The sequence below is a fragment of the Sardina pilchardus genome, chromosome 13 (assembly GCF_963854185.1).
Source record: "Sardina pilchardus chromosome 13, fSarPil1.1, whole genome shotgun sequence".
Taxonomy (NCBI): domain Eukaryota; kingdom Metazoa; phylum Chordata; class Actinopteri; order Clupeiformes; family Clupeidae; genus Sardina; species Sardina pilchardus.
The window spans coordinates 27,145,156-27,157,655 of record NC_085006.1 but is presented as its reverse complement, the minus strand read 5'-3'; the positions used below and the strand labels follow the sequence as shown (position 1 = coordinate 27,157,655).

At 43.4% G+C, this 12,500-nt stretch overlaps 1 protein-coding gene across 1 annotated transcript in view; it reads left to right on the top strand.

Annotated features, from left to right (window-relative positions):
- Window positions 1-5,751: 5,751 nt before the first annotated feature.
- The window catches only part of gpr184 (G protein-coupled receptor 184), a 12,823-nt gene continuing 6,074 nt past the window's right edge, over window positions 5,752-12,500 (top strand). Inside the window, exon 1 of the mRNA XM_062552988.1 lies at window positions 5,752-6,131. The gene's annotated coding sequence lies outside the window, so the exon portion shown is untranslated. The remainder of the gene's footprint in view (window positions 6,132-12,500) is intronic.

Sequence of the window (12,500 nt, the reverse complement as noted above, 5' to 3'; positions counted from 1 at the left end):
GAGATTCCTCAATATACTTGTTCACACAAACAGAGCTATACATACCCACTGTACACAACACACAGTTGGATTAGAGGTTCCTCAACATACTTGTGCACACAAACAGAGCTATACATACCCACTGTACACAACGCACAGTTGGATTAGAGGTTCCTCTCAACATACTTGTACACACAAACAGAGCTATACATACCCACTGTACACAACACACAGTTGGATTAGAGATTCCTCAATATACTTGTGCACACAAACAGAGCTATACATACCCACTGTACACAACACACAGTTGGATTAGAGGTTCCTCAACATACTTGTACACACAAACAGAGCTATACATACCCACTGTACACAACACACAGTTGGATTAGAGGTTCCATCCTCAACATACTTGTGCACACAAACAGCTGTTCTGTACCTACAACACAACCCACAGTTGGGATTAAAAAATACCCCAATATACTAATGCACACAAACAGAGCTGTGCCTCCTACCTACTGCAGTACCCCAATATATACACAAACAGAGCTGTACTCAATCACCACACACACACACACACACACACACACACACACACACGCAGTGTTGGGAAGGTTACTTTAGAAATGTTATGTGTTACAGTTACAAGTTACCCTGTTTAAAATGTAATAGTAGTGTAACTATTTGAATTACCTTTTTTCTGAGTAACGTAACTAATTACTTTTGATTACTTTTTGATTACTTTTCCGATTTTTCAATGATATATATAGTCCCCAAATCCATGCGAAGATTTCGGCCTTGGTCTACAGGCTGCCGAGCAGTTCTGTACAAGCGCACAAGGCAGCAAGGGCATTCAATACATGAATTAGCATCACATTTTTTGTGAGGATAAAATAATGATCATCATAACACGTTTACAGGCAGGCATGTAGGCCTACGCTGACGGCGCTGTAGACGTGATAGAGCCTATCAGAAGGACCCGTATCAAACTATGGCTGTGGAGGGAAACAGTTCTTTTTACATACAATATTCTTTGCAAGGTTTTGCTGACAATATTGAGATGTAATTCAAATTGTAATTTTGAAAATTTTCAAAAGTACCTGTAATTGAATTACTATTTTTTCAACAGTAACTGTAATATATTACTGTTACATTTATTTTGTAATTAAATTACGTAACTCAATTACATGTAATGCGTTACTCCCCAACACTGCACACACGCACACACACACACCACAATTTAGCTTTTTAGCAACCCAATATACAAGGTGTCTACTACACACACTCAACAGTTGGAATTTTTAGTAAGCCTACTGAACAATCAAGCCACTCTTCCTTTCATTCATAAAGTATTGCATTTCATCGTTGCTGCGTTCTTTCATTTTGATTGAATTCTGCAGATAAGGACAAGAAAACATTCACATCAGTCATTGTAGTCAATGTCTCTTTTTGCTGCATGTCATGATGATTTTTAATGATCAGATACACATCACAGAATCCATTGGTAGGAAAGTCCTCACATTTTAGTAAGAAATGGAAAGTCTGAGTCCCATTAAAAAAAGTCCCAGACTCTCTGTTCATTAGTAATCTGATGCTGTTCATTACTAATCTATATTAGGCATCACAGACAGGTGTTTACACCTTACGCTGATGCATGTGTCACAATCGTCACGGAGACGCAATTGTGATGCCGCATACTAGAGGAAGAGACAGAAAAAGCGGTCTTGTGAAGGAAATTGAGGTTTCTAGATGAGATCATAGGCGAGTGTTCGTGCGTAGCGACAATGCACTTGGTGTCTTTGTTGCAGAGCTATGTCTACGCCTTGACGACACGTAGCTTGTTTTTGAGTACAAACGTGGAGCAGAAGAGTAGAAAAACATGAGGCCAATTTAGTGAGAATTGACGTGTAGGGCCATAATCAGACACTGTCCCTTTAATGAGGGAGGCCAGTCTCAGAACTGCAGAATGATCCCTTCCCTTGCAGTCTCCACCAGCATTCCATACCGTAGATTCTCTAACCTTAAGCTCTCTCTCTCACACACACACACACACACACACACACACACACACTGCAGCAGAGTATATACTGTAGCCTTTTCACCTCTGTGTGCTCATACACATACAAACCCATACACACCCACACACGCAGACACACATGCAGACACACGCGCACACACACACACACACACACACACACACACACACACACACACACACACACACACACACACACACACACACACACACACACACACACACACACACACTTAGCATTCAGGATGAATTGCTCTTGGATGACTCTCAGCCCGCATAGTTTCAAGGGCCAATCATATCTGATAAATCACCATCAACTATGTTGAGCCATGATGAGTTTATGGAAAACTAAACACAGAGGGGAAAGGGGAGGATAGAGTGAGAGAGTGATGGAGGGATGAAGAGAGGATGGAATGGAGAGAGAGAGAGAGAGAAAAGGAGGGATCGAGAGAGGTATGGTGCTGGAGTGATAGGGATATGGGGAGAGAATGAAACGAGAACAAGATGGAGGGATGAGAGGATATGTGAAGAAGAGAAAGAGGAGAAGAGGAATGAACAGATGGAAAGAAAGAGGGACTGCTGAAGTAGTTAGTGCGGAGGAGAAAGGGAAGGAGAGTGGACGATGAGGGGGCTGCACTTCAACTCACCCCTCTGAACAGAGACTTCCTAGAGTTTAGCCATTCGGGGATATCACCACCACACTGCACCAGTGGAGTGAGCGAGGGAGTGAGTGAGTGAGTGTTTGAGTCAGGGCGGATTTCCCCCACCCTGGCTGTTTTGGCCTTCACCCCAGGCTAACTATGCTGCCACACACACACACACACACACACACACACACACACAAAACACTCACACACACACACACACACACACACACACACACACGCACGCACACACACACCCACACGAAACACTCACACACAACACACATACACACACACACACACCCACACACACACACACACACACCCACATGAAACACTCACACACACACACACACACACACGAAACACTCACACACACATACACACACTCACACACACATACACACACTCACACACACACACACACACACACACACACACACACACACACACACACACACACACACACACACACACACACACACACACACACACACACACACTCACACACACACACACACACACACACACACACACACACACTGCAGAAAACATCTCACTCAGGCTACAGTTCCAGCTGGGTTATCTCTGCCAGACTGTGAGTAAGGACTGGATTTACCCACACCCTCCACCCACACGAAACACTCACGCACGGAGAACGTCTGGCTCTGACTCGGGCCACGTCCGGCCCACACTCCAGAAGGGATATGGGAGCTCCGAGCCAGACTGTGAGGAAAGACCTGGATCTGGATTTCAACACTCACCGTGTGTTTCATCCCCTTACTTTGACAGTGTGTGTGTGTGTGTGTGTGTGTGTGTGTGTGTGTGTGGTGGTTGCTGGATGAGACAGGATCCTTTAGGGATTCAGCACATAGCCAGCTCCACCGCCAGCAAGAGGATCTATCTCAAGGTGACAGAGTTGTGAGTCCAATTCTTATCTTCATTTCTTCTTATTTGCACATTATTTCTTGTGTCTCTGTTATTTCCGATTTTTCATCACTATTCTTATCCGTCTTGTGTCTCATACTTGGAGGAAGGCTTGCATGTGTCTGTGCCATATCTAACTCATAAAGGCAGTTACTGTGAAGTTTGATCTGAGAACTGAGATACAGACGTGAGTGCCTCTGAGAAGTGTGAATATTCTATTTGAGCAAATACAGGAGACGTGTTCAATTCCTTGTAATGTGGGCAGGGGGTTTTCCCGCATGTTATGCCCAAGGCCTGTAGTGGCCCTCCTTCACAGTAGCCTTCCGCATGCCTGACCAGTAGCCTGGATGCCCAACCAAAGAGCAACAGAAAACAAAATCAGCAACGTTTGTGCACAAACAAACCACATTAGCGACAGGGCATGTTGAGTCTGCTCCATCTTGCCCCTTTGCCTCCCTGCCTTGATGTGTCCTGAGGTGTACGACTTCAAAAGAAACCGTGTCCCTGGCGGTTAACCACTGTGGGTCTGCTCTCTCTGTGGGTCGTGCGTGCCACCTGGTCGATGACTCAGGCTATTTTCTTGGAGCAGGAGAGGAAAATATGAATATGTGTCATCATAACGGTGTTTTCACTCGCGTACAGATTACGCATACCGCTCTCAGGGATTCCCTATCCATTCATAGCCATATTCTACTGTTCTTGGTTACTCTCCTCACTCTTATCTTTACTGCTCCTACACCGTAATTTCCCTACTATTAGCCATGGCTTATACATTGATTTCGCAACATTTCCTCAGCTAGGAGGCTAATACACATGGGGCAGTTCATATGGTATTAATATGTTGTTTTTTCCTTTTAACTTGCATAAAACACTGTCCTGTGGCTTATAGACAATGCGGTTACATGTAATACACCGGAAATTACTGTAATGAATTTGAATGAATGAATGAAATGATAATGAATTAAATACTGAATGTTGTTACATTATTACTGTTAAAACGCTGAATACATCTATACATATTTTATATTTTACATTTTTTACTCTTATAATGTTACTGCCACTACAAGGCCCATCTGCACATGTCGTTCATACACTGCTATCCATATTCATATCTATACTGGCCATTATAAAGCGAGTGATAATACATATTATTACATATTTGAGTTATTGTAAACCACACCAATTCCTCAACTGAATACTACTGTATACTCTACACTCTATGTCATGTGTTAAAGAGTTCAAGTGTACCGCACGCACATCCAAAAACGATGAGAACTGGGTGTTGGACAGAAGCGTACAGTATATGTCAGGAAAAAGAGGGAGAGGGAGCACACACCAGAATATGCTCCTCAGTTTGATTTGTAGATCACCACGTGGAGCGTTTGGGGCTCTATCATCTGACGAAACGTTTCACAAGTGTTTACATTGCACCATCTGTCTACTGTAGTGTTTATCACATTGCACTTTCCTGCTTCTTTGAACTTCTGGTTAGACGCAAAGTACATTTTGTTGTCTCTGCACAGTTGCATTGCATGACCAGTGAGTTTCTGTATGTTGTCATGCTCTATGTACGTGTGTATGTACACATACACACACGCTCAAAAACATGTTTTTGTGTGTGTGTGTGTGTGTGTGTGTGCATGCATGTTAGGCTCTGTGTGTTTGGAGCTCACATACATATTCGCTAGGTTCTTGCGTTTCCACACAGGAAACGGCTGCACATGCACTTAAGAAACCTGGCTGTTAGAGAAACCACAGCTGTGTGTGTGTGTGTGTGTGTGTGTGTGTGTGTGTGTGCCATTGTTTCTGTGCTGGGTTGCTTCTCAGACAACAAACCTGTGTAACATATCTGCACCCGTTATCTCTCTTATTTCTCTCTCTCTCCCTCTCTCTCTCTCCCACTCACTATGGTCCTGTTGAAGTCATCATTTGCTGGAAACATGCCTGCTCCACTCAACAAACATTTTTACCCCCCCCCCCCCCCCTCTCTCTCTCTTCCTCTCTCTCTCTCTCTCTCTCTCTCTCTCTCTCTCTCTCTCTCTCTCTCTCTCTCTCTCTCTCTCTCTCTCTCTCTCTCTCTCTCTCTCTCTCTCTTCCCCCCTCCCCTCAGTGATCTCCCCAAGCATCTCTTGAGGCAGAGTTCAGGACAGTCCCACTATGAGAGGCAGAGGCAGAGGCAGCGCACTTCACTCCTCCCCAGATGAGACCTGAGCACGAGGAGACTATAACAGGAACCGCACCGCTGGAGCTCCAGAGACTCCGTTTGTTCTCGGGTCTGTCGGGGTTTTTTTTAAATTATTTTTATTTAGTTGTTCCGTCACGCAAAGTTTTTCGCCCTCCTCTGCCTCGGCACAGGAGCAAAACCGACCAGACAGGGGAAATCACTCACAGCTGTGCGTCAGGAACTCCTGCGTCCTCGGGAAACTAACGCTCGACCAAGGGGAGAGGGAGGGAGAGAGGGGACCTCTCTGTTGCCGTGGTGACAGAAGTGCGAACAGGAGGAACTTGTGTCAAAGATTTCACCCTCATTCCAAGTGCAGTTGTTACAGGTAAGACCCTTTAAATGACTACGCTATGGTCCCGTATAACCATGATTTATGATCATGTATGACATGTGTGTTTGACCCTGGTCGTGTTTAAGGCTGGGTTATGTAATCACTACAAGGGGAAATGCCTCTGTCAGTCAGCCTGTTCTATAACATTTATGAGCAAGGAGGTCTGGTAGTAAAATGGTAGTAGATGTAACAGTTTTGACACTGTTATCAAACAAAATAAAAAAAAATTAAGCTGACTATATTATTTCTCTATCTGTAGTATGGTTCAGTTGATCACCTGTACTCAAATGTCATGTTTGAAAGGCCCCAGCTTGTTGACTTGTAAGACAAAACAAAGTGCCCGATTGAATTACTGAAGGACAAATGAATAATAGATAATTGAATACAGTAATGGCTAAAAGAGAACATGCTGGAACAATGTGTCGCTTGTGAAACAAATGTGGCCAAAACCACAAGCGTCCACAGGCGGAACAATTCTCCAGGTCATAAGACAGAGATGCAGTGTGAAAACAAAGCATGCGCTCTCCTGCTGGTCATTTGCTCAGACAGAGCGTTCTGGCTAGTCTGTGTTTTGACGTTTGACGGGCCATCGGGGTTAGTGTCGATGCCATTGTAATTAATTAATGAGATTGAAATATCTCAAATGTCCATGCACAAAGCCATTGGATCCCCCTGTTAGGATCTGAGAATATAGTTTATTGTTTTAATGATGGATTTCTACTGTGTTTCACTGTGGCTCGCCTGGTAACTAAGATCAGAGCACAGGCACTCAGGAAGGATTCATACAGAGACTTTCCGTCCCTGTACGTCAGAATATGAATAAAAGCGAAGGCTTGTCAACATGCCATGTTGTACACTCTAAGAAAAAAAAAATAACACAACTTAACTCAACTTTTTGACAGAACTTTATCAATGTGTGAACTCAAGTGCATGTCTAGTAATCATGATGCAGCACATTTGCACAACTTAAGTCAGCCAAAGAAGCAAGAAGGCTTGTGCCATCTAGTTGAGAATCATTTTTTGGTAGTGCACATCACATCTTACCGTGCCATACCGCATGAATGCCATTCATTAACACATATGTGATAAAAAAGAAATCTGTTTTCAATCACAAATGTCCCAAAAGTCGTTCTCCCAGTCCGTCTGAGGGCTCATGGTTCTCCTTCCCTCCCCTTCCTGACGTCCACCAATATGAGCAGAGGAGCACTTCTCTGTAATGGGGTTCAATTGAAGTGTGCCAGAGTGTCCATTATTGTGTTCCGTGGGGAAGTCCAAGCAGCCTTAATTAACTAGACCAAACCAACCTTGACTGCTCTCACCGCAGGCCGAGCCGCTGGTTGCAACGATGTGCGGCTCCCACGCCACCAGTGAAAGTGCAGTAAACTACTTCACCTCCCATTTAGAAACAACCTACACTATGGGGACTAAAAACACATTTCAACACACTACTACTACCACTTCTACTACTACTACTACTCCTATTACTACTGCTACTACTACTACTACTACTATTACTAACTACTACCACTACTACTACTACTATTACTAATTACTACCACTACTGCTACTACAACTACTAGTACTACTATAATAATAATAATAATAATAATAATAATCATCATCATCATCATCATCATCATAATAACACGAATAATACTTTTACTAATGGAGATGATACTTTCCTTTTTATTCTAATGTTGAAAGTCACTTTGGATAATAGCATCTGATAACAACATAGACAATTTAAGAAAAACAAAGTGCCTGTATCGACCATACCTTTTTAGGAATGGGGTGAGCACAATATTTATGGGCAGTCATGATTATTCTTGTCTGCGTGGCCTAGATAGAGTTACACAGGGTAAGGCTATTATGTGGGTCCCAAAGGCTTCCAGAGATCGATGTTTTCCAATGCCTGATGAAGACCAATGGGAGTGGGAGGACAAATTAGGCGCCAGCATTACGGGTAGCACAGAGCAGGCTGTAATACTAGAATCATTTAACGAACAGGTTGCCATTCTCAACTGTATAGGCCTGCATTAATGCCACCGTGAAATACTGTATCAATCCAGGAAGATGAAGCATGAAAACCCTGAGACCATGATTTTGATGTCTGGGAAATATGTATACATTCATATGGGTACATACAGAAATGCTCTATGGATGTATACATTATCCTGTATGTATGGACATAGGTAAGGCAAGGCTGTTTTATTTGTATAGCGCAATTCATACTGTACATCATCATCTACAGTAAGACCGCAGCGTATTAAATGAGTGGGAACATTAGGGTCACATACACTTTTTAAAAAGGAAAATAAAACATGTGAAAGGGAAAATAGAAATATAAGAAATCTAAAAATCTGAAATAAATAAAGCAGAGATATAAATTGATTTGTGGTATAGGAGGATACATGTGAATACACGTAGAGAAGCCATAAGGACACGTTTGCATTTATAAAAAAAACAATATATACAGTACACACATATCATTATGCATCCACGACTTCTAGACACCCTCATATTCATAAGAGTCGTCACAGACAGTTTTGCCAGTGACTCACTAACAGCTATCGTATTTAGAGAAAGAGGAAGTAGTTCTTTTGGGAAGACATCACCCTCTGAGGTTAGCTTGTGGGCGGTGATGACAGCAGATGTGTCTGGGGGTTTACAAGCACATGTCCACACGTGGGTAGGGTGAGGTCCACCGGGAGACCACTGGACGAGTGTATCGGCCAATCACATTTCCAGTTGAGGACTGAGGTGGATGGTCAACATAGACAAGTGGGTAGGATCCTCCAAGAACCTCTATAGAGTGACAAGTGTTTTAGCCAATCAGATGGCAGCGATGGGGCACACACACGCGCGCACACACACACACACACACACACACACACACACACACACACACACACACACACACACACACACACACACACACACACACACACACACACGACCCCACCTCATTTAAGAGGTCCCAAGGGAAATGGGAAGCATTCTGGCCATGTGTTGGCTGAGTTCCCATGGCTGGTCCTCAGTCATCCCTAAAGATGAAATGAAATGGCAGAGGAAATGGCTGCTCAGCAGGCAATGGATGCCACTGCAGAGACACTTCCTTGATGCCATCAGAGACCATTTACAGAGGATGAATAATTGACTATAATCACATGGCTTCCACAACAACACTAATTCATAATACTGTGTCCTGCAGATCATGTCACTTGGACATAGTACTGTACTGTATCTCGAATAGACTGAGAATGGCCGTGTTTTCCAGATCAGTTGAGAAGCTCTTAAGTGCTAAGATCTTCTTAGGAGCGTGCTTAGAGCGCTCCTAAGAAGATCTTAGCACTTAAGAGCTTCTTAACAGATCTGGGAAATGCTGCCAATGACTGTTAAGTGAGAGGTGTTAAGGTAGTTATTGAGCTAGACCTGAGATCTACCCATTCTGGTCTACCAATACTGCTCAGCATAGATCAGTAAGACAAACACCAGATGCATTCAAGCTAATTGTATTATAAGGCTAATTGCTTAATTAAATATCTCTGGACAAATATCTCTGTCATGGTTTAAATATAGACAGACTTTCCCCCAAACACAAACAAACAAAAAAAATTAGCCACGGTTAATTTAGCAAATGTGAATGTGTTTTATAATCCCTATATAGATACTCTTGAGATTAATTTCTCACAGAATGTGTATTCATCTGAATTATTTCGGAGGCTTGATGATGGATTAAGTAGAATGCTGTTTTAGAGAGGACCTAGAAGTACCCAGCATAGAGGATCTGAAAGTGTTGGGCCCCATATCTTTACAGGAAAACAGCCAACCACAGGGTGTGTGTGTGTGTGTGTGTATTTGCTAATTGTGTATTTACTAAAGACCACTAAGATTGGCACCTTGCACTAAATGATCTAGTTGACAAGAGCACGCCGCGATTCCAGTACAACTCCCATGATTAATGTCCGACTTTGAAAATTTAGTGTGAAAACAGACCAAAATCATACAATGTAAGGCAACCTTTAGTTGATGTACAAGACTCTTCACACTTCAAATGTGGGCCCCTTGACATCTCCTTTTAACTTTTAAAGGTGTTACACATAACCTCTTGACTTCAGCATCCTCCTCAGTAAGGGTTAAAGTTCAATATTATAAAGCGAGTCCGAGGTCACCCATCTGGACCAATTCTGTCCGCTTGACCTCTATTACTCCAGAGTTGGATTATAAGTGTTTAGTGATAGTTTGAAAGCGTGGCCGAAGACATTTGTATCATTGAGATTCATCACGATAACTCGGACATCAAACTGAACAGAGATGTTCCATCTGATCTACTTCTTTTACCATTATGTTCATGTCCTGGCTGTGATGTCTTATGATAGACAGCCAAGGTGAATCATTACCGATAGCTAGATATGTGTGTGTGTGTGTGTGTGTGCGTGTGTGCGTGTGTGTGTGTGTGTGTGTGTGTGAGAGTGTGTGTGTCCTGTCCCCCATGGGATTACAGTATGTGGTGTTTACTAAATTGAGGCCTTCAAGATTATCTTTGTCAGTCAGAGATGACACGTTTCCCCCTCTCTCCTGTAGATGAGTATTGGCTTCAAACAAGACGGTTACCTCTAGACATCCTGTTTAGCCTTCATCACCGTCCTTGCCACAGGCTCTTCTAGTGAACCTACTCATCATGAACTCAGTCATGAACTGGTTTCTGTTTCAGTTCTGTTTGAGCGGGTCACCCCAGTCTGAACTGGTGTACTGGAAGAAGCTTGGATGCATGAAATGGTGCACACCTTCCCCCGTCTGCTTTCACAGTCATTCACAGTATGGGAACATCTAGGTCGGGTTTGGGCAAATATTGCTACATACATTGAGCATAGTCAGTCAGACACGTCTGAGCAAGAGACTTTCTAAGAAAAGCTTTTCTGTAAGACCACTATTGCGCCATACCTTCCACATTACGAAGGTGTAACTGCCTTTTTAGAATGACTCACGTTTCTCTTTTTTGGCACGCACACACACACACACACACACACACACACACACACACACACACACACACACACACACACACACACACACACACACACACACACAGTGTGCGAGTTATACCAGGGTCTCCGGGGGAGCCGGGGGGCGGGGCGGGGTTTTTTTTGGGGGGGGGGGGGGCAAAGTTTAAATGCCGATCCTGCAACAGCATAGGCATAGGCCTATTATAAAGAGAAAATTCGTTGCACACGGGTGCGATAGGTCTAACAGCTATGTAGCCATATTTAGACGAAACACCCTGATGGATCACGTCAACAGATTTCCCGAATGGGCTACGCAAACTTCAGTGAACTTGATAGTAAATAATCCACAGACCACCAATAATGTGTCTTCTGACTGTTTAATTGAATCAACTTAATTAGGCTACTCAACAACTTACATTGTTTCACAACCACATGGGATATCCTGTACACAGAGCCAAACACACGAAATAAGAGCAGCCAGCGGCTGCAACCATGAACAAATTATGGCAAAGCCTTTACAATACAGGACACAACACAACCCTCTCCCTGCCTGGAGAGACGCAACGCCATACACAACACAACGATGCACAGAGCCATTATCATAAGTAGGCCTATCACATCACAGCAATCCATAGGCCTACAACACAGCAAAATGTAAGTAAAAACAGGTATTACCTAATACAGAAGCGACTTTTAGACATTCGACTACAGTGCTAGTAGTTCGAACGAGCTTGTGTGAGTGGGTAGTGGGTGGAGCTGCGGGCAGCGTCCCCACGTTTCAAGCGCGAAAGCAGGCACTTTTTTCATGAATCATAAACTCAAAATACATTTATTTATCTGATTTTACACCTTTGAGGGAAAAACATGGTCAAAATATAATTTATTTGGCAATCATTAATATTTTAGAGCTCCCCCAAAATTTCACAAAACATGTTTCCAGGGGAGCTCAGGTGGCCACTAGGGGAGCCATGGCTCCCCCTGCTCCCCCCTAACTCGCACCCTGCACACACACACACACACACACACACACACACACACACACACACACACACACACACATTTAGGGTGGGATCTAGAGACAGGCTCCAACAATCTCTCTCAATCCACAGTATTCATCCCTGTATCTAAAGGGATATCAGAATGCCTAAAAGGATGTGAACTTGTTCCCTTCGTCTTGTCGAGAGCTCCTCCCCCTGAATTTAGTGCATCCCACTGTGCGTTGATGTACTTACTGTATGACACTGTGATGGTGATGGAGGTCAAAGGTTACATGTGAGGATCACATGTGCAAGGTTGGATATTTTGGGCCTATACATGGACCCTATTTGAAATGAAGGGCAGAGGGTCTGAAAGTGAG